Source organism: Sorex fumeus, unplaced genomic scaffold (genome assembly GCF_029834395.1).
Source record: "Sorex fumeus unplaced genomic scaffold, SorFum_2.1 ptg000034l, whole genome shotgun sequence".
In the NCBI taxonomy this organism is placed as follows: Eukaryota; Metazoa; Chordata; class Mammalia; order Eulipotyphla; family Soricidae; genus Sorex; species Sorex fumeus.
This window is the reverse complement of record NW_026606091.1, coordinates 29,022,702-29,048,973: the sequence shown is the minus strand read 5'-3', so window position 1 is coordinate 29,048,973 and position 26,272 is coordinate 29,022,702. Positions and strand designations below refer to the sequence as shown.

At 48.7% G+C, this 26,272-nt stretch overlaps 1 protein-coding gene and 1 pseudogene across 1 annotated transcript in view; one reads left to right on the top strand and one right to left on the bottom strand.

The window, feature by feature from the left end:
* The window catches only part of LOC130026615 (polypeptide N-acetylgalactosaminyltransferase 12-like), a 123,897-nt gene that overhangs the window by 46,215 nt on the left and 51,410 nt on the right, over positions 1 to 26,272 (bottom strand). The window lies entirely within an intron of this gene.
* Positions 1,504 to 1,584, top strand: LOC130026772 (uncharacterized; annotated as a pseudogene).

Here is a 26,272-nt window from a genome sequence, read left to right as displayed (position 1 = left end):
TTTGGAAAATACCCTCTCCAGGCGCCCTCTAATGGCAGTATCATGCCCCTCTGCTGGTAAACTCATGCTAGGAGTGAGCCTCCAGAAACATCCACAATGTCAGGTAGACCTTGAGGTGTGGCTAGGGATAGGGAATGATACTGCGCAGGTCTGGGAGGCAGGAATAGTGGTGGGATGCAGCTCAACTGGGAGCAACCCATTGGCCTCAGTTGTGAACTCATGATCTGCGCCAAGTCAGTGTGGTCGGTCCTGCTGGTCACCTTGTGGTACCCAGCCCTTCCACTCTCTTGAGTCTGTTTTCCTCTAGTGCCCAATGATTGACTGGCCTGAACCTCAAAACATATGCTTCCCCCTTTGTAAATTGTTCCAGGAAGCAGACCCGTTTGCCTTTGGGCCAAAGGATCCAGAGACAGGAGGAAACCTCAGTCACTGTGGACCCGTTGCCCAAGGATTCAAAAACTCGGCCACCTTCTTCAGGAAGACCCTGGCTCTGGACTTAAGAAAATCCTCGTTGGAGCCCTTGAATGGACCATCCTGCAGTCTGTAGATGATAAGGTCCTAGTGTCAGAAGCCTAAGAGGACTGAAAGAGAGCCTCAGAGGCTCTGCTCCAGCTCTTGGTTGAGGCTGGGCACCAGACCTCCTGGAAGAATGAGCATTTAGAAGTGAAAAAAAGAATAACAAATAACCTAAAAAAATCAGCAGTAGGGCTCCAGAGGCATAGAGGTTGATCCTCTTAGTGCCTGAGAAAGGGCACCAGGCTCTAGGTGCCCTGACCCAGGGTAGGGCCATTGGCAGAGGTCTGGGCATACCTGTATCTGAGGTAGGGGGCTCTGATCTCTCGCTGTGCCACAAAGGTAAACAAACTACCTCCAGGTCCCCATTCAGGGGTGACAGTGATGACTAACAAAGGGCCCCAGTGGCTACCAATTGCCCAGATGGCACAGTCCCTGGGATTATGATGTGAAAACCCACATCTAAGTTTTGCGACTCTAGATTTTGATGTGAAAACCCACTCTAACTTTCACGACCCCAGCCTTTCTGCTTATCGGATGGGACCCCATCCTCTGACTTGCAAGAAGCAGTGGACTAAATCTCTTGCTCAGAACCACTGAACAGTTCAGGAGCAGTTTCCAACCTGAGTGGCATCCGGATAAACACCATAAGAATGAAGCCCTGAATCCCTCTGGAAAGACTGGGTAGGGGCGGGTGCGCTCGGCGAGGGATAGGGACAAGCACGAAACATGGTGAGACCCCACGATCTCTTAATTTTCATATTAAAAGGTAAAGGTAAAAGGTAAAGGCACTCCCGTTGATCGTCGATTTGCTCAAGCGGGCCCAGTAACGTCTCCATTGGAGACTTTGTTGTTACTGTGTCTGGCATATCGAATACTCTCGGTAGCTTGTCGGGCTCTCCAAGAGGGGCGGAGGAATTGAACTCGGGTCGGCCATGTTGGCCGCTTGTAAGGCGAACGCCCTACCACTGTGCTATCACTCCATCCCCCTGAGCTTCTCGGCCTTTTGGCTAAGATCAAGTGTAGTATCTGTTCATATTAAAAATTGAAATTTATTTATTTGGATTTATTTTTTAATTGGGTTATTATTTTATGTTTTGAGTTTGCTCCTGCACATATGGATGTGTTGGAGGCTGTGTACCTTTTTTTTTTAATCCAAGAATTTTCTTTTTATTATTTTTTTATTAGTGAAACCCCATGAGGTACAATTGTAGACTTATAAATTTTTGTGCTTGGGTTTCAGTCACACAATGATCAAGTACCCATTCCTCTACCAGCACCCATCCTGCACCACCACGGGTCCCAGCATCCCTCCTACCCCACCAACCCCCTTTCCCACCCTGCCTCTTTGGCAGTGCATTCCCCCTTGTTCTCTCTCTCCCCATTTGGGTGCTGTGGTTTGCAATAGAGGCACTGAGTGGTAGTCATGTTTGGTCTATAGTCTACTTTCACATGCATCTCCCACCCTGGGAGGATCCTCCCAGCACCCTTGATTTGGTGCCCTCTTCTCTAGCTGAGCTTCCTTGGAGACTGTGTAACTTCTTTACTTGCAGAGTACGAGTCTCAATGTTGTTCTGTTTGGGTCATCTCGCCACTCCTAGTGCGCAGCATCCCTGTCATGGGGGCACGTCTGCAATTGCTTTGTGTAGCCGCAGAGCCTCATAGTCCCATAGCCCCATTCCTCAATGGTAAGGGGCAGAGGAGGGGAGAAGGGAGGGGGCAGGAAGGAGGAGGGGGAGAGGAGAAGGGCGGGAAGGAAGAGGGAAGAAAGACAAGGTTGGGGTAAATGAATATGATTTTGACAGGGTAGGTAAAAGATGGAATTACAGGTGAGTAAGAATTCTGTTTAAACATTTCTGACTCCTGGGGGGAACACATCACTTTCAGGCAGGTCACTTCGTGCCCTGGGATGGGTGTCTGCAGCCTCCTTACCTCACGGGCATCACAGTCTGTCTGATCTTCTGCCAACACAATTTGTCTTTGACGGGTTGTTGGCTCAGGTCTGTCTTGGATCTGGGTGTGATTTCCACCTCTAGGTGAAAGGGAGGATGGGGTGTGCATGGGGTGTCTTTAGGAAGGACACTCCCTTCTGGTTCTCACAGAACACTTGGGGTTCCAAGGCGGGTGTAGCCCGTAGGATGGCGGGGATCAAACCCAGATCAGCCACGTGCAAAGCAACAACCTACCACTATACTATCGCTCCAGCCCTTGAATTTCTTCTTTGACGAAGTTTCTGTTCATTATTCCTCTCTGCATTTGTTTGATGGGGTTGGGAGATATTTTTTTTTAAAGTTCTACCAATGTGCTATATAACTTGGATATTAGCCTTTCATCAGCTAGATATTGGGTAAATAATTTTTCCCATTCTGTGGGCTATCTTAGTAGCTTAGACGCCATTGCTTTTTTTTAAAAAAAAAAAAACAACGCATTAGAACTGCTTTGTCACCTCTTGATCGATCAACCAGACTCAAGCTTAGCAAGGACATACTTCATTTGAGGGAAACAATGGAAGAAAGGGGCTTAGTAGATATATACAGGACACTTCATCCACAAAAAGCTGAATACACATTCTTCTCAAGCGTACATGGAACATTCTCCAAGATAGACCATATGCTGAGCCACAAAACATGCCTCCATAAAATTAAGAAGGTAGAGATTGTATCAACAATCTTCTCAGACCATAATGCGCTGAAATTAGAAGTAAATCACACACAAAAACAGAAAACTATATCAAACACCTGGAAATTAAACAGTGCACTATTGAACAATGAGTGGATTAGACAGGAAATCAAAGAGGAAATCAAAAGATTCCTAGAAACGAATGAAAATGAGAACACGGGTTACCAAAACTTATGGGACATAGAAACGGCTGTGTTAAGAGGAAAGTTTATAGCTCTACAAGCATTCCTCAGAAAGGAGGAGCGAGCACACATAAGTAACCTAACCTCACAGCTTAAGAGCTTGGAGAAGGACCAAAAAAAGGAGCACAACCCGAACAGGAGAAAGGAAATAATAAAACTCAGAGCAGAGATTAACGAGATGGAAACACAAAAAACAATCCGAAAGATCAATGAAACCAAAAGCTGGTTCTTTGAGAAAATTAACAAGATCGATAAGCCTCTAGCAAAACTCACAAAGAAAGGGAGAGAGTAAACCCTAATAAATCGAATCAGAAATGAAAAGGGGGTCATTACAACAGAAACCAGAGAAATTCAGAGAATCCTCAGGGAGTACTTTGAGAAGCTTTATGCCACGGAACATCAAAACCTCGAGGAAATGGATAAATTCCTAGACTCCTACAGACTCCCAAGGCTGAACCAAGAAGACCTGGAATACCTGAACAGACCTATCACCGTCAAGGAAATTGAAATGGTAATAAAAAGTCTCCCCCAAGCACAAAAGTCCTGGCCCGGATGGATTCACTAGTGAATTCTTCCAAATCTTTAAAGAGGACTTACTCCCAATGCTCTTTAAGCTTTTCTACGAAATTGGAATATCAAAAACACTTCCGAACAGTTTCTACGAAGCAAATGTCACACTGATACCAAAAGCAGACAGAGATACCACAAAGAAAGAGAATTACAGGCCGATATCCCTGATGAACACAGATGCAAAGATCCTCAACAAACTACTAGCAAATAGAATCCAACTACTCATCAAAAAGATCATACACCATGACCAAGTAGGATTCATCCCAGGGATGCAAGGATGGTTTAACATTCGGAAATCAATCAACATAATCCACCATATCAACAAAAGAAAAGATAAAAAGCATATGATCATATCAATAGATGCAGAGAAAGCATTTGATAAGATCCAGCACCGCTTTATGATGAAAACCCTAGCCAAAATGGGTATAGAGGGGACTTTCCTCAACATAATTAAAGACATCTACCACAAGCCTACAGCAAGCATCATCCTCAATGGGGAAAAACTGAGAGCCTTCCCTCTAAGATCAGGGACGAGACAGGGATGCCCACTCTCTCAACTGCTGTTCAATATAGTACTGGAAGTACTTGCAATAGCGATTAGGCAGGAAAAAGATATTAAGGGCATTCAGGTAGGAAAGGAAGAAATCAAGCTCTCACTATTCGCAGATTATATGATACTCTACTTAGAGAACCCAATAACCTCCACCAAAAAACTCCTAGAAACAATAGACCTGTATAGTAAAGTTGCAGGTTATAAAATCAATACCCAAAAGTCCATGGCTTTCCTATACGCAAACAGTGAGAGAGAAGAAAGCAACATGAAAAAAACAATCCCGTTCACAATTGTGCCCCAGAAAATCAAGTACCTAGGAATCAGCTTAACTAAGGAAGTAAAGGACCTGTACAAAGAAAACTACAAAATGCTACTTCAGGAAATAAAAGAGGACATGAGGAAATGGAAAGATATCCCCTGCTCATGGGTCGGGAGACTTAACATTGTCAAAATGGCAATACTACCGAAAGCATTGTATAAATTCAATGCAATCTCTATAAGGATACCCATGACATTCTTCAAAGAAATGGAGCAAACACTCCTGAAATTTATATGGAACAATAAGCCCCCACGAATAGCTAAAGCAATTCTTGGGAAAAATAAAATGGGAGGAATCAACCTCCCTAACTTCAAACTGTACTACAAAGCAGTAATAATTAAAACAGCATGGTACTGGAACAAAGGCAGAACTGCAGACCAATGGAAGAGGGCTGAATACACTGACATCTCCCCTCAATCATATGATCATCTAATCTTTGATAAAGGTGCAAGTAATGTGAAGTGGAGTAAGGAAAGCCTGTTTAATAAATTGTGTTGGCATCACTGGACGGCAACATGCAAAAAAGTAGGCTCAGAACTCTGCCTAACACTATGTACAAAAGTAAGATCAAAATGGATTAAAGACCTCAACATCAGACCAGAAACCATAAGGTGCATTGAAGATAACGTTGGCAAAACCCTCCATGACATTGAAGCTAATGGTATCTTCAAAGATGCCACGCCACTGGCCGAGCAAGTGAAAACAGAGATAGATAAATGGGACTATCTTAAACTAAGAAGCTTCTGCACCTCCAAAGAAACAAATACAAAGACAGTCTACAGAATGGGAAAGGATATTCACCGAATACACATCTGACAAGGGGTTGATATCCAGGATATACAAAATACTGGTTAAACTCCACAAGAAGAAAACATTCAACCCCATCCAAAAATGGGGCAATGAAATGAACAGAAACTTTCTCAAAGAAAAAATCCGAATGGCAAAAAAGCACACGAGAAAATGCTCTACATCATTAATCATCAGGGAGATGCAGATCAAAACCACAATGAGATACCATCTCACACCTCAGAGACTGGCCCACATTCAAACGAACAAAAGCAACTGATGCTGGCGTGGATGTGGCGAGAAAGGGACACTCCTTCACTGTTGGTGGGAATGTCCACTGGTTCAGCCCTTCTGGAAAACAGTATGGATGATGCTCAAAAAATTAGAAATTGAGCTCCCATTTGACCCAGCAATACCACTCCTGAGAATATATCCCAGAGAGGCAAAAATGTATCGTCGAAGTGACATCTGCACTTGTTTGTTCATTGCAGCACTCTTTACAATAGCCAGAAACTGGAAGAAACCTGAATGCCCACGAACAGATGACTGGTTAAAGAAACTTTGGTACATCTACGCAATGGAGTACTATGTAGCTGTTAGAAAAGATGAAGTCATGAAATTTACATACAAGTGGTACAATATGGAAAGTATCATGCTAAGTGAAATGAGTCAGAAAGAGAGGGATAGACATAGAAAGATTGCATTCATCTGGGGGATATGAAGTAACAAAGTATGAGATTAATACCCAAGAATAGGTGAGATCAGCACCAGGAGGGTTACTCCATAACGTAGAGGCCAGCCGGGTATCCTAGAGGAAAGGGCAGTTCAGATAGAGAAGAGAGCACCAAATAAAGGATGTTTGGAGGATCCTCCCAGGAGGAGAGATGCATGTTGAAAGTAGACTATGGACTGAACATGTTTGCCACTCAATGCCTCTTTTGCAGACCACAACACCCAAAAGGAGAGAGAGAACACAGGGGATTGCCCTGCCACAGAGACAGGGGGATGGGGGGATGGGGGTGGGAGGGATATTATCCATGGTGGAGGAAAATGGGCACTGGTGGAGGGATGGGTATCTGATCATTGTATAATTGAAACCAAAGCACAAAAAATTGTAAATCTACAACTGTAAAAAAAAATAAAATAAAAAAAAACATGTCTAGGGAAAAAAACGCATTAGATTGGTGTATCTTTGATTTTTCTGTTCTCTTTTCATGCTTCACATTTTATTGAATTTTTTGCAAATTTTTATTTTGTTTTAATAAAGTTGTTGACAATAATTTATTACATTTAATATTCAAACACCAATACCACCAACATCGTACCTTCCCACCACCATATTTTGAATGTTACCACTCCAAATCTTAGAGGTACTCTCCTGGGGTCATTGACATCGTACTCAGGGGTATGCAGATGACAGGCTCTAGACATGGTGAATCCCATGGCAAGGGACACCCACAATCTCGAAGCAACTGCCAACTGCTGGCAGGACACACCTCGCCCAAGACACATACCCACATGGCCTGGGATGGATCCATTTATTGAAACAAGCTTGGAAATAGGACAGTGACTGTCAGAGATTGATCCAGCATGCCTCCTTCCTCTCTCCTCTCCTCAATTCATTAGTGCCCAAACAGACGTCAAAGAGTGTCTAGAACTGGTTGCTCTGATGTTTCCAGCCCCCATTAGCTTCAGGGCTGCCATATGGAGAAACGGGACTGTGTACTGGGGAGGGAGAGCTCCCACCTCAAGCCCTTGTTTGGCTTTTGGAGCTATCATGACTGAGGTTGGAGTGTGGCCCAGTTTAAATTTCTGCTCCCAACATCCCTGGTGCCTAGAGGTAGGAGACATTTTTGTCCCACTGATCCCTGCGGTCTAGTGTTGGGGGACCTTTCTGCCCCCTTGATCCCTAGGGTCTAGTGCTGAGGGAAAGTGCAAGAGCGGGGAAGAGGGAGGAAGGAGCAGGGTGGGAAGAACTGGATCAGGGCTAGATTAGTTGGAATTGAAGAACACAGGGTACATCATCAGGGTAGAAAAAGTGGATTAATGGTGAACAAGCTTGCCAGCTGAACTCAAGCGGACGAGCTGGATTCTGGTTATTTGTGGGCAGGTCATTACAGGATCCGGATCTGAGGTCTGCGGCCTCCTGTTCCTCACAGACAGGAACAGGAGGGTCTCTCTGGGTTATTCACACAATCCATGATCCCGCTCCCCGGGTCTGGACCCCAGACCTTAGTCTCAGACCTTAGTCATCCAGATCCTTAGTCTTCTCACACGCCACCAGCCTGTCCTTCATGACCATCACCTCGAGTTCCATAGAGGTCATGGTCTCACAAACCTCCACTATGTTCACCTCCAACTCCGTGTTCTTCGACACTGGATTGACTATGGGGCACTCCAGGGTCTCAGCCAAGCAAGGAAGGTGGAGGCATCTCAGGGGTCCCGCCTGGCTCCACCTCCCATATAGCCCCACCTCCAGATCCCCATCAGGAACTTCTCCCTCCTGGAGACCCACCGCACCACTCACCCTCTTCAGGGTACCCTTGGAATTCCAGCAAGGTCTGGGGCTCAGTTGCTCCTGATTTCAGGACTGAGGACCCCTAAAGATGAAGGCACCAGGTGAGTAGGCAGGTCTAGAGCCGGATGCGCCTACCTGTCCCTGAGCCCCTGGCCACCCCCTCACCTGGGTTTCCCTCAGCTCCCTGAAGGTGGCCTCCAGCAGGGCCTGCTGCCTTGTTAGCACCTGTTGCAGCTGGTCCATGAGCTCCTTGTGCCTCAGCACCTGCTCAACCTTGAAGCCCACATGCGGGGGTCATTCAGGTGTGGGGTTGCAGCTGTGTGCTGCTTTTGGTACCAGCAGAAGCATTCCAGGCTGCAGGCACTGCACCTTCTGGTCTTGCGTGCACATCTCTGTCATGAGACAGGGCCGAAGGCTGTTCAGATCCCACCACAACATTCAGGGACCAGACATTCACATACAGGCCCAAGGAAAACAGCACATGGGGTAACCTGTCCCCTGCACATTCCTCAGGGGGTCTTTCTCCCAAGACCTAAAAGAGGGGGCCTCCCCATACCTCGATCCGGCAGCCTCCCCGGTACTAGGACCCTCTGTGTGCAGTGAGGGCCAGTCCGCACCCCCACAACCCCTCTAGCCTCTTCTAGATTTTGATACATTATAGTGGGTGGCGTCCTGGCCTGTCCTTCCTCCCACCACCGCAGGCGGGCTCCTACCCTCACAGTGGGTCTCCCCCGGCACCTTCTGTCAGGGTGGGCCTGACGGGCCTCCCCACCCCCACCCGGACCCTCGGGCCTGGCACCCACTAAGCATTGGGGGCAAGGTGGGGGCTCTTCCCGGTGGGCACTACAGAGGAGGTGTAGACGGAACAGGCACCATGGGCATGGGCATGTCATGTCAGGTTCTGATCCATGGGGAGACCCCCAGAGGATAGCTCATGCTTCCTCAAGAAGCATGAGCCGTTCCCTGGCAGGACCCACCCACCCAATGCCACACACCCACACAGGCTGGGATGCATCCATTTGTAGAAACAATCTTGGAAACAGGACAGTGGCTGTCAGGGAGACTGATTCAGCCCTCTCCCCTCTCTCTCCTCTGCCACCAATTCATGATCCCCGAAACTGTCCCAGGTAGTGCCTAGAACTCAGTTGCTGACTGTTCCAGCCTCCATCCTTTTCAGGACTTCCTTTCCCAGAATAGAAACAGTGCACTGGAGGAGGGGGAGCTCTCGGCTCAGACTTTTGCTTGGTCTGTAGCCCATGAACCGAAGGTTTGAGTGTTGCCTCGTTTTCCCTGGGCCAGGACGGGTAGATGGTTGTAGCCAAGTGCCGTTTTGAAAATCGGATGCTCTGAATCAGTGTTTCCTCTAAGCACTGAGATCCTTCCAAGTACTGCTTCATTGACCTTCATGGCATGTGTACATACCTGAGAGGTTTGGGGCTTGTCGGGATCTCTATTTTCTCCAGTCTTTGTGATCAGGAGACCCTGTAGTGCCAGGGAACGTTCTTGACCTCATGCATCCCAAGCCTGTACTGAGTCTCCTGAGACTTCTTTCTGGCCTTCTGGACAGAATTTTAACTCAAAAAGTGGAAAATGCCCTGGACCGTGCAAGGACAGCCCACAAACCGGAAATATCTCAACATTTAGGTAGAAAAGCGGGGGTGAGCAGGCATTCTCCACTCCTCTCTCCTGGGGTATCATCTAAGGTGGGGGGTGCGGAGGTGATCATTTCTTATCGCTACTCTTTGGACTATGTCTATGGGGGTGAGTATTTCTGCTCCTGGGACTCCTTATTGTGTAGTGTTGGAGAACATATCTCCTATCTGAGCTCTGTTCTCTGTTGTGGGACATTTCTCCCCCCAGAGCTAGTGTGTCTAGTATTGGAAAACAATTTTCCCCAACATCTCTGGTGTTTTTTTCTGGAGGAAATTTCAGCTCTGCTCATTCCTGGTGCCGAGTAATTGTGAACATTTCTGTCCTCGGAACCCTGCTCTCTATCGTTAGGGGTAACCTCTGCACTGCATGTCACTGGTGCCTACTGCTTGGGGCCTGTTTTTGCCTCCCAGACCACTAGTGTCTATTATTGGGGGACATTTCTGCCCCCCACATCCCCGGTGCCCAGTGTTGGGGGACATTTCTGCCTCCAGATGCACACTCTTCCCCACACCGCCAGCTTGTCCTTCTTGACTGTTACCACCTCTAGTTCCTCGGGCTTTATGATCTCCACTGTGTTCGCCTCCACTTCAGTGCCCTTAGATTGACTGAAAATGGATAGACTGAGGATCAGCCCCAGGCTCTCAGCCAACCAAGGGAGGTGGAGGGCTCGGGGGCAGTGTCCCCCTGGTTCTGCCCCCCCGGGTATCCTGCCTCCTGACCCCCATTGGGGGCTTCTCCCTCTTAAGGACCCTGACACTCACATTTTCAGGACACCTTTGTGTCAAAGCAGCACCCAAGTCCTGGCCTGAGTCAGGCCACTGTGGACTGTCCAAGTGGACTGTCACTGCTCAGGCAGAGTCACCAGTGGAGGGCCAGTACTGTCACCCCCTTCCCCTCCCTCACCCCTTCCACCTAACAGGGAAATCCCTCTTATGTCCACTAAGAACTTGAGCAATCTGTCCTTAGGGCACTGGGAAAAGGCTGGCCCTGTCTGCTTGCAGTACTTTTCTTTGGGTGTTGGCATCACACCCAGACATGCTCAGGCTTTATTCCTGACTTAGCTCAGGGACCATACCTAGTGGAACTAGAGGGGCCCATTGATCCAACGTCAGCAGTGTGCAAGAAGATCACTTTATCTGCTGGACTAATGCCTGCTCAAAGCAGTACTTTTCTTTCAGCTGCTTCCAAACCTAACTCTCCTTCCTGTAGAGTTGGGCTCCCTTAAAGATGCCTCACTCCCCCTTCTGTACGGCACAGTGCCCAGGGAGACAGCCCCGTGGAACCCGAGGCTTCCACTCCCGAGCACTTTCAGACTTTTCAAGAATGGGCCCCAGGGATATTGCTGGGGTTAAAGTGCTTGCCATGATGTGGCCCAACCCTGTTCAAGTCCTGTTACTAGGATCTCCTGAGCCCTGCTGAAGAGGAGAGGGGACCTCTGCCCACATTTCCCGCAAGCTAACTTCAGACAGACTACCCTGGAGAGCAGGAGCTGCCATGAGGCACAGGGTCTGGGAGAGATGAGACAGCACGGAAATCACCTGAGATGTCCCAGAGGTGGTCTGTAACACTGTTCAACTTAGAAAGCTTGGAAAATCCCCCAAATTTTCCTACGTTATTGATATGCTCCAGATCCTTCTTTGCACCCAGAAAGCTTGGTTATTTCTTGTTCCATACTTCCTGTCAGCTGCTTGCTAATACCCCGTCGCCCATCAGATCTGCTGTAAAACTGATCTCTTGCCTTGTGCGGTGTTCAGACTTTGGAGCTGTTCATAACATTAGCACTATTATCTCCTCATGTTCTCCCACATTCCAAAATGTGCCTTTTTTTCCTTTATGGGTCACACCCAGCGATGCACAGGGGTTACTCCTGGCTCATGCACTCAGGAATTACTCCTGGTGGTGCTTAGGGAACCATGTGGGATTCTGGGAATCAAATTCAGGTCAGCCGTGTGCAAGGCAAACACCCTACTCACTGTGCTATCACTCCCGTCCCTGCTGCTTGGTTTTTAGTTAGCTTTAGGCAGAAATTTTGGCAAAGTTCGTATGAGTTCATAGTCGTTGAAAACTCAAAGTTATATTAGTGCTGCAATTCTCATTTGTGAAACAACAAAACTCACTACCAAGCAGGGGAGAAAGCAGCAAGACAAGACCAAAAGTAAAAAGAGCGACACTCAAGCAGTGGCACCAGGGGTACAGGAGGAGTTGGCAGAGAGCATGGCAGCTGGGTGGCACTGCCACTCGTACAGTGGAGATAGCTCTACCCCAGTGGAGTGGTTAAGGCCAGACCCCAGTATCTCTAGTGTGCCCTTGGTCTAGAGGAGGCGAGAACAGGCAGGGAAGACAAGGGCCAGGGAGAAAGAAGGGAGCCAGAGCAAGATCAGAGGTCAGGGTTGGAGGATGAGGAGGGGCAGAGGGCAGGCCCCAGATCATTGCCCCAGAGAGCCATGACATGCTGCAGGAGATAACAAAGTGCCAATATGACACCAGACCAGCTGTGACCCTCTGTGAATGGGAGTGGCAGACATTCAAAGTTGGGTAGCTTCCAGAAATGTCTACCGACACCAGGACCACTTGGACAGTCTGACAGAGTCACAGGGAGTCTCCAGGCAGGCAGGGAAGGCAGGGTATCTTTGTACCTACACTCCCAAGAAAAGCCTTGTGGAAACGGTCGCCCTATGACACCCAAGACAGGGCAACATAGGAAGCAGATCTCGATGAAGGTATCGGAGGTGCAGCCCTTCCCTGCTTTTGCTGGGCCTGAGAATCCATGGTCTCAGCAGATTCTGGGGGTTCCACATGGGAAACAAGGTTCTCCCTGTTCCCAACTTTAGTACCTTATTGGCATTAGATCTCCTGACAGAGCTAGAAGCGCAAATAAATGTCCACCTTGACATGTGGATTCCCCCTTTGGAAAATACCCTCTCCAGGCGCCCTCTAATGGCAGTATCATACCCCTCTGCTGGTAAACTCATGCTAGGAGTGAGCCTCCAAAGACAGCCGCAATATCTGGTAGCCCATGAGGTGTGGCTAGGGATAGGGAAAGATACTGCGCAGGTCTGGGAGGCAGGAATAGTGGTGAGATGCAGCTCAACTGGGAGCAACCCATTGGCCTCAGTTGAGAAGTCATGACCTGCGCCGAGTCAGTGTGGTCGCTCCTGCTGGTCACCTTGTGGTACCCAGCCCTTCCACTCTCTTGAGTCTGTTTTCCTCTAGTGCCCAATGATTGACCGGCCTGAACCTCAAAAGATGTGTTTCTCCCTTTGCAAATTGTTCCAGGAAGCACACCCCTGTTTGCCTTTGGGCCAAAGGATCCAGAGACAGGAGGAAACCTCAGTCACTGTGGACCCGTTGCCCAAGGATTCAAAAACTCGGCCACCTTCTTCAGGAAGACCCTGGCTCTGGACTTAAGAAAATCCTCCTTGGAGCCCTGGAATGGACCATCCTGCAGTCTGTAGATGATAAGGTCCTTGTGTCAGAAGCCTAAGAGGACTGAAAGAGAGCCTCAGAGGCTCTGCTCCAGCTCTTGGTTGAGACTGGGCACCAGACCTCCTGGAAGAATGAGCATTTAGAAGTGAGAAAAAGAAAAACAAATAACCTAAAGAAATCAGCAGTAGGGCTCCAGAGGCTAAGAGGTTGATCCTCTTTGTGCATGTGAAAGGGCATCAGGTTCTAGGTGCCCTGACCCAGAGTAGGGCCATTGGCATAGTTCTGGGCATACCTGTCTCTGAGACAGTGGGCTCAGATCTCTCGCTGTGCCACAGAGGTAAACAAACTATCTACCTCCAGGTCCCCATTCAGGGGTGACACTGATGACTAACAAAGGGCCCCAGTGGCTACCAATTGCCCAGATGGCACAGTCCCTGGGATTATGATGTGATAACCCACATCTAACTTTTGCAACTCTAGATTTTGATGTGAAAACCCACTCTAACTTTCGCGACCCCAGCCTTTTTGCTAATCCGATGGGACCCCATCCTCTGACTTGCAAGAAGCAGTGGATGAAATCTCTTGCTCAGAACCACTGAACAGTTCAGGAGCAGTATCCAACTTGAGTGGCATCCAGGTAAAGACCATAAGAAAGAAGCCCTGAATCCCTCTGGAAAGGCTGGAGGGGGGTGCGCTCGCAGAGGGATACGGACAAGCGTGAAACATGGTTAGATCCCATGATCCCTTAATTTTCATATTGAAAATTGAAATTTATTTCTTTGGATATATTTTTGATTGGGTTTTTATTTTATGTTTTGAGTTTGTTCCTGCACATATGGATGTGTTGGAGGCTGTGTACCTTTTCTTTTTAATCCAAGAATTTTCTTTTTATTTTTTTATTAGTGAAACACCGTGAGGTGCAATTGTAGACTTATAAATTTTTGTGCCTTGGTTTCAGTCACACAATGATCAAGTACCCATTCCTCTACCAGCAGCCATCCTCGACCACCACGGGTCCCAGCATCCCTCCCACCCCCCAACCCCCTTCCCACCCTGCCTTTTTGGCAGTGCATTCCCCCATTTTCTCTCTCTCTCTCTCTCTCCATTTGGGTGCTGTGGTTTGCAAGAGAGGCACTGAGTAGTAGTCATGTTTGGTCTATAGTCTACTTTCAGCATGCATCTCCCACCCTGGGAGGATCCACCCAACACCCTTTATTTGTTGCCCTCTTCTCTAGCTGAGTTTCCTTGGAGACTGTGTAACTTCTTTACATGCAGAGTGAGTCTCAATGTTGTTCTGTTTGGGTCAACTCGCCACTCCTAGTACGCAGCATCCCTGCCATGGGGGCACATCTGGAATTGCTTTGTGTAGCCGCATAGCGTCATAGCCCCATAGCCCATTCCTCAATGGGAAGGGGCAGAGGAGGGGAGAAGGGAGGGGGCAGGAAGGAGGAGGCGGAGAGGAGAAGGGCGGGAAGGAAGAGGGAAGAAAGACAAGGTTGGGGTAGATGAATATGATTTTGACAGGGTAGGTAAATGACAGAATTACAGGTGAGTAAAAACTCTGTTGAACCATTTCTGACTCCTGGGGGGAACACATCACTTTCAGGCAGGTCACTTTGTGCCCTGGGCTGGGTGTCTGCAGCCTCCTTACCTCACAGGCATCACAGTCTGTCTGATCTTCTGCCAACACAATTTGTCTTTGACGGGTTGTTGGCTCAGGTCTGTCTTGGATCTGGGTGTGATTTCCACCTCTAGGTGAGAGGGAGGATGGGGTGTGCATGGGGTGTCTTTAGGAAGGACACTCCCTTCTGGTTCTCACAGAACACTTGGGGTTCCAAGGCGGGTGTAGCCCGTAGGATGGCGGGGATCAAACCCAGATCAGCCACGTGCAAAGCAACAACCTACCACTGTACTATCGCTCCAGCCCTTGAATTTCTTCTTGGAGGAAGTTTCTGTTCATTATTCCTCTCTGCATTTGTTTGATGGGGTTGGGAGATATTTTTTTTTGTAAAGTTCTACCAATGTGCTATATAACTTGGATATTAACATTTTATCAGCTAGGTATTGGGTAAATAATTTTTCCCATTCTGTGGGTTATCTTTATAGCTTAGACGCCACTGCTTTTTTTTATTAAAAAAAAGTATTAGATTGGTGTATCTTTGATTTTTCTGTTCTCTTTTCATGCTTTAAATTTTGCTGACATTTTTGCAAATTTTTATTTTGTTTTTATAAAGTTGTTTACAATAATTTATTACATTTAATATTCAAACACCAATTCCACCACCATCGTACCTTCCCACCACCATATTTTGAATGTTACCACTCCAAATCTTAGAGGTACTCTCCTGGGGTCATTAACATTGTACTCAGGGGCATGCAGATGACAGGCTCTAGACATGGTGAATCTCATGGCAAGGGCCACCCACAATCTAGAAGCAACTGCCAACTGCTGGCAGGACACACCTCGCCCAAGACACATACCCACATGGCCTGGGATGGATCCATTTATTGAAACAAGCTTGGAAATAGGACAGTGACTGTCAGAGAGTGACCCAGCATGCCTCCTTCCTCTCTCTTCTCCTCAATTCATTAGTGCCCAACCAGCCCCCAAAGAGTGTCTAGAACTGGTTACTCTGATGTTTCCAGCCCCCATTAGCTTCAGGGCTGCCATATGGAGAAACGGGACTGTGTACTGGGGAGGGAGAGCACCCACCTCAAGCCCTTGTTTGGCTTTTGGAGCTATCATGACTGAGGTTGGAGTGTGGCCCAGTTTAAATTTCTGCTCCCAACATCCCTGGTGCCTAGAGGTAGGAGACATTTTTGTCCCACTGATCCCTGCGGTCTAGTGTTGGGGGACCTTTCTGCCCCCTTGATCCCTAGGGTCTAGTGCTGAGGGAAAGTGGAAGAGTGGGGAGGAGGGAGGAAGGAGGAGGGTGGGAAGAACTGTATCAGGGCTAGATTAGTTGGAATTGAAGAACACAGGGTACATCATCAGGGTAGAAAATGTGGATTAATGGTGAACAAGCTTGCCAGCTGAAATCGAGCGGAAGAGCTGGATTCTGGTTATTTGGGGACAGGTCATTACAGGATCCAGATCTGAGATCTGCGGCCTCCTGTTCCTCACAGACAGGAACAGGAGGGTCTCTCTGGGTTCTTCACACAATCCATCATCCCGCTCCCCAGGTCTGGACACCAGACCTTAGTCTCAAACCTTAGTCATCCAGATACTTAGACTTCTCCCATGCCACCAGCCTGTCCTTCGTGACCATCACCTCGAGTTCCATAGAGGTCATGGTCTCACAAACCTCCACTATGTTCACCTCCAACTCCGTGTTCTTCGACACTGGATTGACTATTGGGCACTCCAGGGTCTCAGCCAAGCAAGGAAAGTGGAGGCAACTCAGGGGTCCCGCATGGCTCCACCTCCCATATAGCCCCACCTCCAGATCCCCATCAGGAACTTCTCCCTCCTGGAGACCTACCCCACTACTCACCCTCTTCAGGGTACCCTTGGGATTCCAGTAAGGCCTGGGGCTCAGTTGCTCCTGATTTCAGGACTGAGGATCCCCTAAAGATGAAGGCACCAGGTGAGTAGGCATGTCTAGGGCCTGATGCGCCTTCCTGTCCCTGAGCCCCTGGCCACCCCCTCACCTGGGTTTCCCTCAGCTCCCTGAAGGTGGCCTCCAGCAGGGCCTGCTGCCTTGTTAGCACCTGCTGCAGCGGTTCCATGAGCGAATTGTGCCTCAGCACCTGCTCGACCTTGGAGCCCATGTGAGTGGGGCATTCAGGTGTGGGGTTGCAGCTGTGTGCTACTTTTGGTACCAGCAGAAGCATTCTAGGCTGCAGGCACCCCTACCTCGACCCGGCAGCTTCCCCGCTACTAGGACCCTCTGTGTGTAGTGAGGGCCAGTCCACACACCCACAACCCGTCTAGCCTGTTTTAGATTTTGTTATATTATAGAGGGTGGCGTCCTGGCCTGTCCTTCCTCCCACCACCGCAGGCGGGCTCCTACCCTCACAGTGGGTCTCCCCCGGCACCTTCTGTCATTTCTCCATATCCACCTTGTCCTGATTCACTCCCCTTGCAGCCGATCCGGAGCTGGCTCTGCAGTAGCACCTGCTCCTCCTCCTGCTCATTCTGAGAGACCGACACTGGTCAGAGGCCACGTCCTACTGCGGGAAGCCGAGATCCCAGTCCTGTTGCTGCCGCAGACACTCACCTGTTTGTCCTGCAGTCCCACCTGTGGGCACAAGGCTGGGAGTGAGGACAGGCAGCCAGGGCATCCTGCTCTGGGTCCAGGGATGTGGAGGTCAAGCACCGACTCCCAGGCCCAAGGCTGGCAGCGCCTGGGCAATCTGTCCCCTGCACAGGCCCCCATGGTCTTGCTCCAGCGGCCTAAGAGCTGAGACCTCCCTTGACTGGGGACCCTGTCTCCTGTCCTGTGCTCAGGGATCACCCCTAATGGTGCTCAAGGATGCATAGGAGGTGCCAGGAATCAATCCAGGATAGAATTATGCAAAGCAGACACCTTGCCACCTGTTCTAGCTTTTGATATATTACATTTCCTTGTTTGTTTGCTTCTTTGGTTTTGGAATCACAGCAGGGATCAGTCCCAGCCATGCTCAAAGGACTCTATGGGATGCCACAGATTGAAGTCAGATAGCCCAAGTGCCCTTCCCGCTCTACTATCTCCCAACCTCTTTGATCTTTTTCAAAATACAAATTTTAACTTTCCATTGATTTTGCTATATTGCATCCCAAAAGGAATACCAGTTTACAATGCGGCATGTGAAATTCCCAAATGGTCCAGTGAGTCCCACTGCAATCAGAACCGCCCGTCCCACTCTTCCCTCTCCTCTTTTTGCTATACTTGGACATTTATGGAGGGACATACCCAGTGTTGCTCAGGCCTCACTCCTGGCTCTGTAGTCAGGGACGACTCCTGCTGGGGCTTCGGGATCATATGCTGTGCCCGGGGTCACATCTGAATTGGCTGTCCACAAGGCAAATGCCCTACCCTCTGGACTACCTTTCCAATCCTGCAAGATAGTTTTCTTGAAAGAAACTCACACAGTAAGGTGTGAAGGGAGGACGTGTTCAAAACAGAATGTGAGCTGAAAGAGCTGACCACTCCCCCTTACTTCTAATGGCCAGTAACTGCCTGTACCTTTCAATCACAAACTGCCACTAGGGAAGTTCCCTTGGACCTGTCCCCCACCCCCATCTCTGTACCCTGAGAGGCCTCTGCAGGTTCCCTGCAGCATTTTCCCACTTCCATATCTAATGCAAATGAAATTTGTTTGCCATTTATAAATGCCCATACAGAGTTTCCCCTTAAAGTCAATGAAATAATCATTTTTAAAAAAGAAATTAAGTAATGACATGTTGAATGGTGCTCAAAGCAGGACACATTTGAACCACTGATCTACCTGTCATGGACTCTTTCCAAACTCAAGTCTAGCATCACATCTCCCCAATTCTATAACGATCCCTGTGCCTCAGCTGAGCTCTGGACTTTACCTCAGAAAATGTACTACACATCTAATTCTATAAATCCAAATATAAGCCATTCTCCTATTAAACTTTTTTTCATTGAATGGATCTGAGATAGACCCTTACAAAGCTGTTCATGATTAGGCTTCAGTCATCATTGTTCACCCATCCCTCCACCAGTGTACATTTCCCACCTCCAATGTTTCCAGTTTCCCTCCCAACACCCGCCCACCCACCTCTCCACCCAGGCCAGCCTTTTTTAAAAAATTTTTATTAGTGAAACACCATAAGGTACAGTTATAGACTTACAAATTTTTGTGTTTGGATTTCAGTTATACAACGATCGAGACCCATCCCTCCACCAGTGTCCATTCTCCACCACCACGGATCCCAGTATCCTTCCCACCCCCCATTCCCCCCATCCCACTCTGGCTCTGTGGCAGGGCATTCCCTTTTGTTCTCTCTCTCCTTTTGGGTGCTGTGGTTTGCAAAAGAGGCATTGAGTGGCATTCATGTTTGGTCTATAGTCTATTTTCAGCATGCTTCTCCCATCCAGGCAGGACCCTCCCAACATCCTTTACTTGGTGCTCCCTTCCCTATCTGAGCTGCCTTTTCTTCCAGCATGTGTGGCTGACCTCCAAGCCATGGAGCAAACCTCCTGGTACTTATCTCGACTATTCTTGGGTGTTAGTCTCCTATTTTGTTACTTTATATTCTACAGATGAATACAGTCTTTCTATGTCTGTCCCTCTCTTTCCAACTCATTTCACTTAGCATGGTACTTTCCATGTAGTACCACTTGTATGTAAATTTCATGAATTCATCCTTTCTAACAGCTGCTTAGTATTCCATTGTGTAGATATACCAAAGTTTCTTTAACTGTTGCCTACTGACCAAGTAAAAGAATGCTTGATTTTTCATTCCCCCTTTGTCCTGCTCAAAGCTGGGCAACTTCCCAGGTTTCCGGGTTTTCAGGGATTCCCCACAAAAACACAAGCAAGGCTGCTATCAACGCGGACAGCCAGGCCATTTCAAAAAGGAATGTCCCAACAACCCCTTGAGGAAGAAGGGGGGATCACCCGGGCTATGTCCCAGATGCAAGAGAGGCAATCACTGGGCAGCCGAGTGTCGCTCCCGACCGAATAACTTAGGCAATCCACTGCCGCATGGAAACGGCGGGAGGGGCCTGCCTCGGGCCCTGTAAGCCTTCAGGCAGGAGGCCTATCAGACATCCAGTCAAAGTATCAGCCCGCTCCAGATAGCTTCCCTCCCTCTGTCAGGGGCTCCTCAATTCCCAGCTCAGGTCTAGACCTTTATGCCTCTGTCCGGGCGGTACTAACACCAACTATGGGAATTGAAAGTTTGGAGACGGGGGTCTATGGCCCCCTACCGCCCGGAACCACTGGCCTCATTCTAGGGTCAGAAAAGGCTCTCCTGCAAGGATTGCAGATATACCCAGGATCTATCACAGAGAGCTACATAGGACAAATTCATGTCTTGGCAGATTCCCCCCGTGGCATTGTGACGATAGAAAAGGGACAGCTGATTGCACGCCTGCTCCTCCTCCCGACGTGGCAAGGCCCCACCACGACGCTCTCGGTCCAGGGTCAGACAAACGGAGACTGCTCAAATAATCCAGCCCAAATATTTTGGATTGCCCATATGGCTTCCCGACCACGCTATGCGCTAAGAATCAACTCAAAGGAATTCTCTGGGCTATTAGATACTGGGGCGGATGTCTCAGTCATATCCAGTAAATATTGGCCTGCCAACTGGCCTGCCACAATGGCTACAGCCGTTTTGCAAGGACGTGGCCAAGTCCGACCCAGCCGTAGCGCCCAAGTATTGACCTGGGAGGACGCCGAGGGCCATAAGGGCCAGTTCCAGCCTTATATTGTCCCAGACCTCCCCACCAATCTTTGGGGACAAGATATACTCTCAGCTATGGGCGCGGTTCTGGTTACATCACCCAGTCGCTCGCAGACATCGCCAGTCTCCTTTAAGACCATAGCCCATATCACTAGTGACTGCCCATCCTCCGGGCAGGAAAATCCCGTGACTTTAATGCCCATTGAGGAACTGGAAGAAACTAGCCCTTTTTAATCGGGGCCATTGTCGAGCGGCCTCCCACCCCAATTACCTGGAAATCAGATGATCCAGTCTGGGTGGAGCAGTGGCCCCTACCTAAAGAGAAATTACAGGCCGCACATGCCCTAGTGTCTGAGCAATTAGAAAAGGGGCACATTACCCCATCCACATCTCCCTGGAATACCCCAATCTTTGTTATAAGGAAAAGGACAGGCGGGTGGAGATTATTGCAAGATCTCAGAGCAGTCAATGCCACCATGCATCCAATGGGGGCCCTGCAGCCAGGGCTCCCCCATCCCTCCGCTATACCAAAGTCCTGGCAATTGTTAGTGATAGATCTTAAAGATTGTTTTTTCAATATTCCATTAGCTCCTAAAGATTGTCAAAGATTTGCCTTCTCTCTACCTTCCCCCAATTTTCAGGAGCCCTATCAGCGCTAGCAATGGGTAGTCCTTCCCCAGGGCATGACTAATAGTCCCACTATGTGTCAGATATATGTTGCAGCGGTTTTAGCGCCAGTCCGGGCTCGTTTCCCCAGTGCACTTTTGATTCATTATATGGATGACATCTTAGCCGCCTGCCCCACCAAAGACCTGTTACTTCAACTCTATGATCATGTCCGGGTCGCCCTGGAATCAGCAGGCCTTGTAATCTCCCCGGACAAGGTACAGCTCTCCCACCCATACAGATATTTAGGATACACCATTAACAAGGTGGGAATAGTGCCTCAAAAAATACAGTTTGCCACCTCTCATTTAAAGACTCTACGCCAGTGGCAACAGTTTTTGGGAGAACTCCAATGGCTCCGACCATCCTTCTCCCTGCCCACGGGAGAGCTCAAACCTCTTTTTGAACTATTGAAGGGGGATTCTCACCCCTCCTCACCTTGTCAATTGACCCCTAAGGCACAATTGTCTCTTAGAAAAGCAGAACATGCCTTAGAAGAAATGCAAATACACCATATTGATTACAATCTACCACTACAATTTATAGTGCTTGCTTCAGAGTTTGCCCCAACTGGAGTTTTCTGGCAGATTGGTCCATTATACTGGGTCCACCTCTCAGCTTCCCCCACCTGAACGGTGATTCCCTATCCCACCTTAGTTTCTCAATTACTCTGGAAGGCTAGAACCATAGGGTGTGCACTCTTTGCTAAGGATATGGACATATTGGTCGTTCCCTATTCCAAAGACATGATTAATAATCTGATGCAATATGATGATTCCTGGTGCCTTTTTGTCTGCTCCTTTAAAGGCCAAATTACACAGGCATATCCAAAACATAAACTCCTGCAAAGCTTCAGGATTTGCCCTATTATCTTCCCTCGAATCATAAAGACCACCCCCCTTCCGGGTGCACGGACCCTCTTTACTGATGGCTCTAAGAGCGGTCGAGCCTTAGTGGTTGATGGGCAGGATGTTCACGCCATACAGCTTGCTGAGACCTCGGCACAATTTGAAGAAGTATCTGCTGTATTATTGGCCTTGCAGACATTCCCTAATGAGCCCCTCAATATTTACACTGATAGTGTGTATGTTGCTAATATCTTCCCCCGATTAGAAACAGCACCCCACATAGGTGAGGGCTCGAAAATTTTATCTCAATTACAAACATTGCAACTGTTGATTTGGGCCAGAAAGGACCCCCTCTTTGTGGGTCATATTAGAGGACACTCTGGCCTCCCGGGACCCCTTGCAGAAGGCAATGAACGAGCAGATAAAGCTACCCGCTTAATAATGACATCCCTAGAATGTGATAAGGCCATGCAGCTACATAAAAAATTCCACCTTAATGCCCAGTCTCTTCGTTTTCATTCGGGTTGTTCCAAAGCTGAGGCTCTCTCCATAACCACTGTCTGTCCCACTTGCGCTCCTTATATACATTCCCCATCCCTGGGAGTCAATCCTAGAGGACTGAGAGCAAATGATATTTGGCAAATGGATGTGACCCACACTAACTCATTGGGTAACCGGCATTATCTCCATGTCTCGATAGACACACACTCGGGCATGATTTTTGCCTCACTACATGCCGGGGAAAAAACGAAACATGTTATAGATCACCTTACTGCTGCTTTCTCATATATGGGAAATCCCAGGCAAATTAAAACTGACAATGGACTGGCCTATACAAGCCGCGCTTTTCATTCCTTTTGTGAAACCTGGGATATTACACATACAACAGGCATTCCCTATAACCCCCAAGGACAGGCTATCATAGAGCGAGTGCACTGACATCTCAAAACTTACATTTCTAAAACAAAAGAGGGTGAGATCTACCAAGGCTGTCAAGGGCCACAAACGCTCCTATCCGCAACCTTATTCATTTTAAATTTTTTGCTCCTCGATGATTCAGGCCGCAGTGCAGCCCAACGTCACTTTGCTACTCCGGCTCCCCTTAAAGCAATGGTGAAATGGAAGGATCTGTCCTCAGGAACCTGGCAACCACCGGCAGCAATCCTTGCCAGAGTCAGAGGCGCAGTCTGTGTATATCCAACTAATACAGAAAAACCCATTTGGGTGCCGGAATGCCTGGTCAGGCCAATACACGAGCCCCCCGATCATTTGTCCCCCACAGCTGGGAAAAATAATGAAACTCACCTCCAGGGTACTTAGCCCTGAGACGAATTTCCTTCTCTTTTTTCCACAGGAACAAAATGACCACAACGACGCTTGTCGCCTGGACCCTCGCTATATTATTAATGAAGGACCCTACCGAAACTCATGCCAATCGACACCAACCATTCAAGCAGACCTTGGTCATAAGGAGTGGAGAGGACTATGAGGTTTGGAGTACCACAAGTGCCCCTCTTTTCTGAGCCATGCTCCATTCTGGTCAAGCCACACTGGGTCCTGCCTGGTTTGGCAGCACCCCTTAATCAGTGCTTCCCTGACTTATATTTTTCCCTGGAAGACGCCTACCCCTTTCAGGATGGTTTTGAAAGGCCCCCGGCCAGAGCCTAAATGAGACGCAATGGCTTTTTCACCTGCCCCGGGTTCCGGACAGGCCAATGGAGGAGAACCTGCGGTGGCCCTGAATCTTACTATTGTGCCAGCTGGTCTTGCATAGATTCTAATGATGGCTATTGGAAGTGGTCGGTTGACCACGACCTGGTTAATATTTCTTATGCTGTGCCACTGAGATATGGCTCATATTCTGTACAATACCACCCCCAAATGCTTCTGGTCAAAATCTCCTTCACTGATAAGGGAAGGTTTGAGACCCGATGGGCCAACCGCCTGAATTGGGGACTTATGTGGTATAGCAGGCCATGGCATGGGGTTATCCTGCAGATCCTCTTAAAAATCGAACCCGTGCAGCAGATTCCGCTAGGCCCTAACCAGGCACTTGAGGCTCCAAAACCCCCTCTTAAGCCCACCATTACTACCATGGCTGGCCCTAAGACGACACCACCTCCTGTTACGGCCGGCCTATCCATCCCAAAACCCAGTTTTGGCCCAATCATTAACCCCCTCAGGAGTCTTATCGAAGCCACATATCAGACTCTGAATGCTACTGCCCCAAACCTGACTGAAGCCCCACGCCACCGTTTTATGAGGCTATGGGTATTAACGCCTCATACAATGTTAATTACAGAGCCCCTGGAGAGTGGAAGGCCCACCCCCAGGGACTAACCATGACCCAAATTAGCGGTCAAGGAACATGTGTAGGTACAGTCCCTCAAAACAAGAAGGAGTTGTGTGCACAGAATGTGGAGTCCCCGGGATGGAGTAACTCCGCCTGGATCTCACCAAAAATGGGAGCTTGGTGGGCCTGTTCACGTTCAGGATTAACTCCCCACTTGGCAGGCTCAGTATTTAATGCCTCCCAAGAATTTTGTCTTATGGTTATTGTTGTCCCAAAAATTATATACCACCCTGCTGAGGTACTCCTTGACTATTGGTCCAATTACCCTGATGTCCTGCGTAGGTACCGCAGGGAACCCATATCCGCACTAACCATCGCCACTCTGGCATAGGCCTGGCAGGTGCCGGCACTGGCATTGCTGCTCTGGTAACCCAACATTCTGGTCTATCTTCTCTAAGAGCAGCTATTGATGAGGACCTGGACCGAATAGAAAAATCTATTAGCCATCTTGAAAAGTCCTCGACCTCCCTGTCGGAAGTAGTCTTGCAAAATAGGAGGGGGCTCGACTTGCTCTTCCTTAAAAATGGAGGGCTGTGTGCAGCGCTGGGAGAAGAGTGCTGCTTTTACGCCGACCACACGGGGGTAGTCGAGATTCCATGGCTAAGCTGAGAGAAGACCTGGAACGGCGTAAGAAGGAGAGAGAGGCTCAGGAAGGGTGGTTTGAATCCTGGTTTAATCAATCCCCCTGGTTCACCACCCTGATATCTACTATAGCAGGCCCTCTGATCATACTATTACTGATGCTTACATTTGGGCCCTGCATCCTGAGTCGACTTGTCTCATTTGTCAGAGACCAGATTGGCAGGGTTGATCGGCAAATCACTCAAATTCACTTTATGCAACTGAGAGAAACTAGCAAAGAGCAGCCCTATTCAGAAAGGTATTTCTAATGGGCCTGGGAAGCCTGTTCCTTTATCTGTTGCAGTGACCTGATCCCGTGGCCGGTACCGGAAAACGCAGGAGGAGAAGGAGTGCGGACCGGACCTGTGCAGAACCCCCCCGATCACTGAACGAAGAGATCCCCATCACCCCTCTACCCTACCCCTGCCCCTCTTTTCTGAGCCATGCTCCATTCTGGTCAAGCCACACTGGGTCCTGCCTGGTTTGGCAGAAATGTCATCAATCCTCCCCTGTGCCTCCTCGTGGTTAAGGAAGTATGCCCTTGCCCAGGATACCCAATGACGGGCAACTTCTGTCACCGCCGCGCACACCTAACACAGGGGCTAAAGCATTCTCCCCAATGACGGGTACCACGGCGAGGCGACGGACGACCTAAGACAGGGGTCCTGGCGTGCCATAATTGGAAAAAGGGGTGAGATGTTGCCTACTGACCAAGTAAAAGAATGCTTGATTTTTCATTCCCCCTTTGTCCTGCTCAAAGCTGGGCAACTTCCCAGTATAGGAGGTTTCAGTTTGGGGGACAAAGCTGGGCAGCTTCCCAGTACATGACGTTTCAGTTTGGGGAAAATGCACCCTCGTAAATGATTTTTAATGATGTACGAGGAACAGCAGTCTCTATGGATATGTCAAAACTGCAACAAAGCAGGCCGCTCCGACCGGTAGCGTTAGGTCGAAAGGGTCACCAGGTGGCTGACCAACGGTGCATGGCTCTGCCCACTGTGACTGACCAACGGTGCATGGCTCTATTCATCGTCCCATCCACTTTCCCACGTCCCATCCCCTTTCCTTTCTTTTGGGTGGGTTGTGGAAACATACTTAAGTCTGTACCTGTGCTCTGAATAAACGCACGCATTCATGCCATCTCCTGAAAGACGGAACCCTGTGTGACTCGAGTGCTGATTTCACCCTGACGGCCCACCCTGGCTCGGCCCCGCAGTGCCGG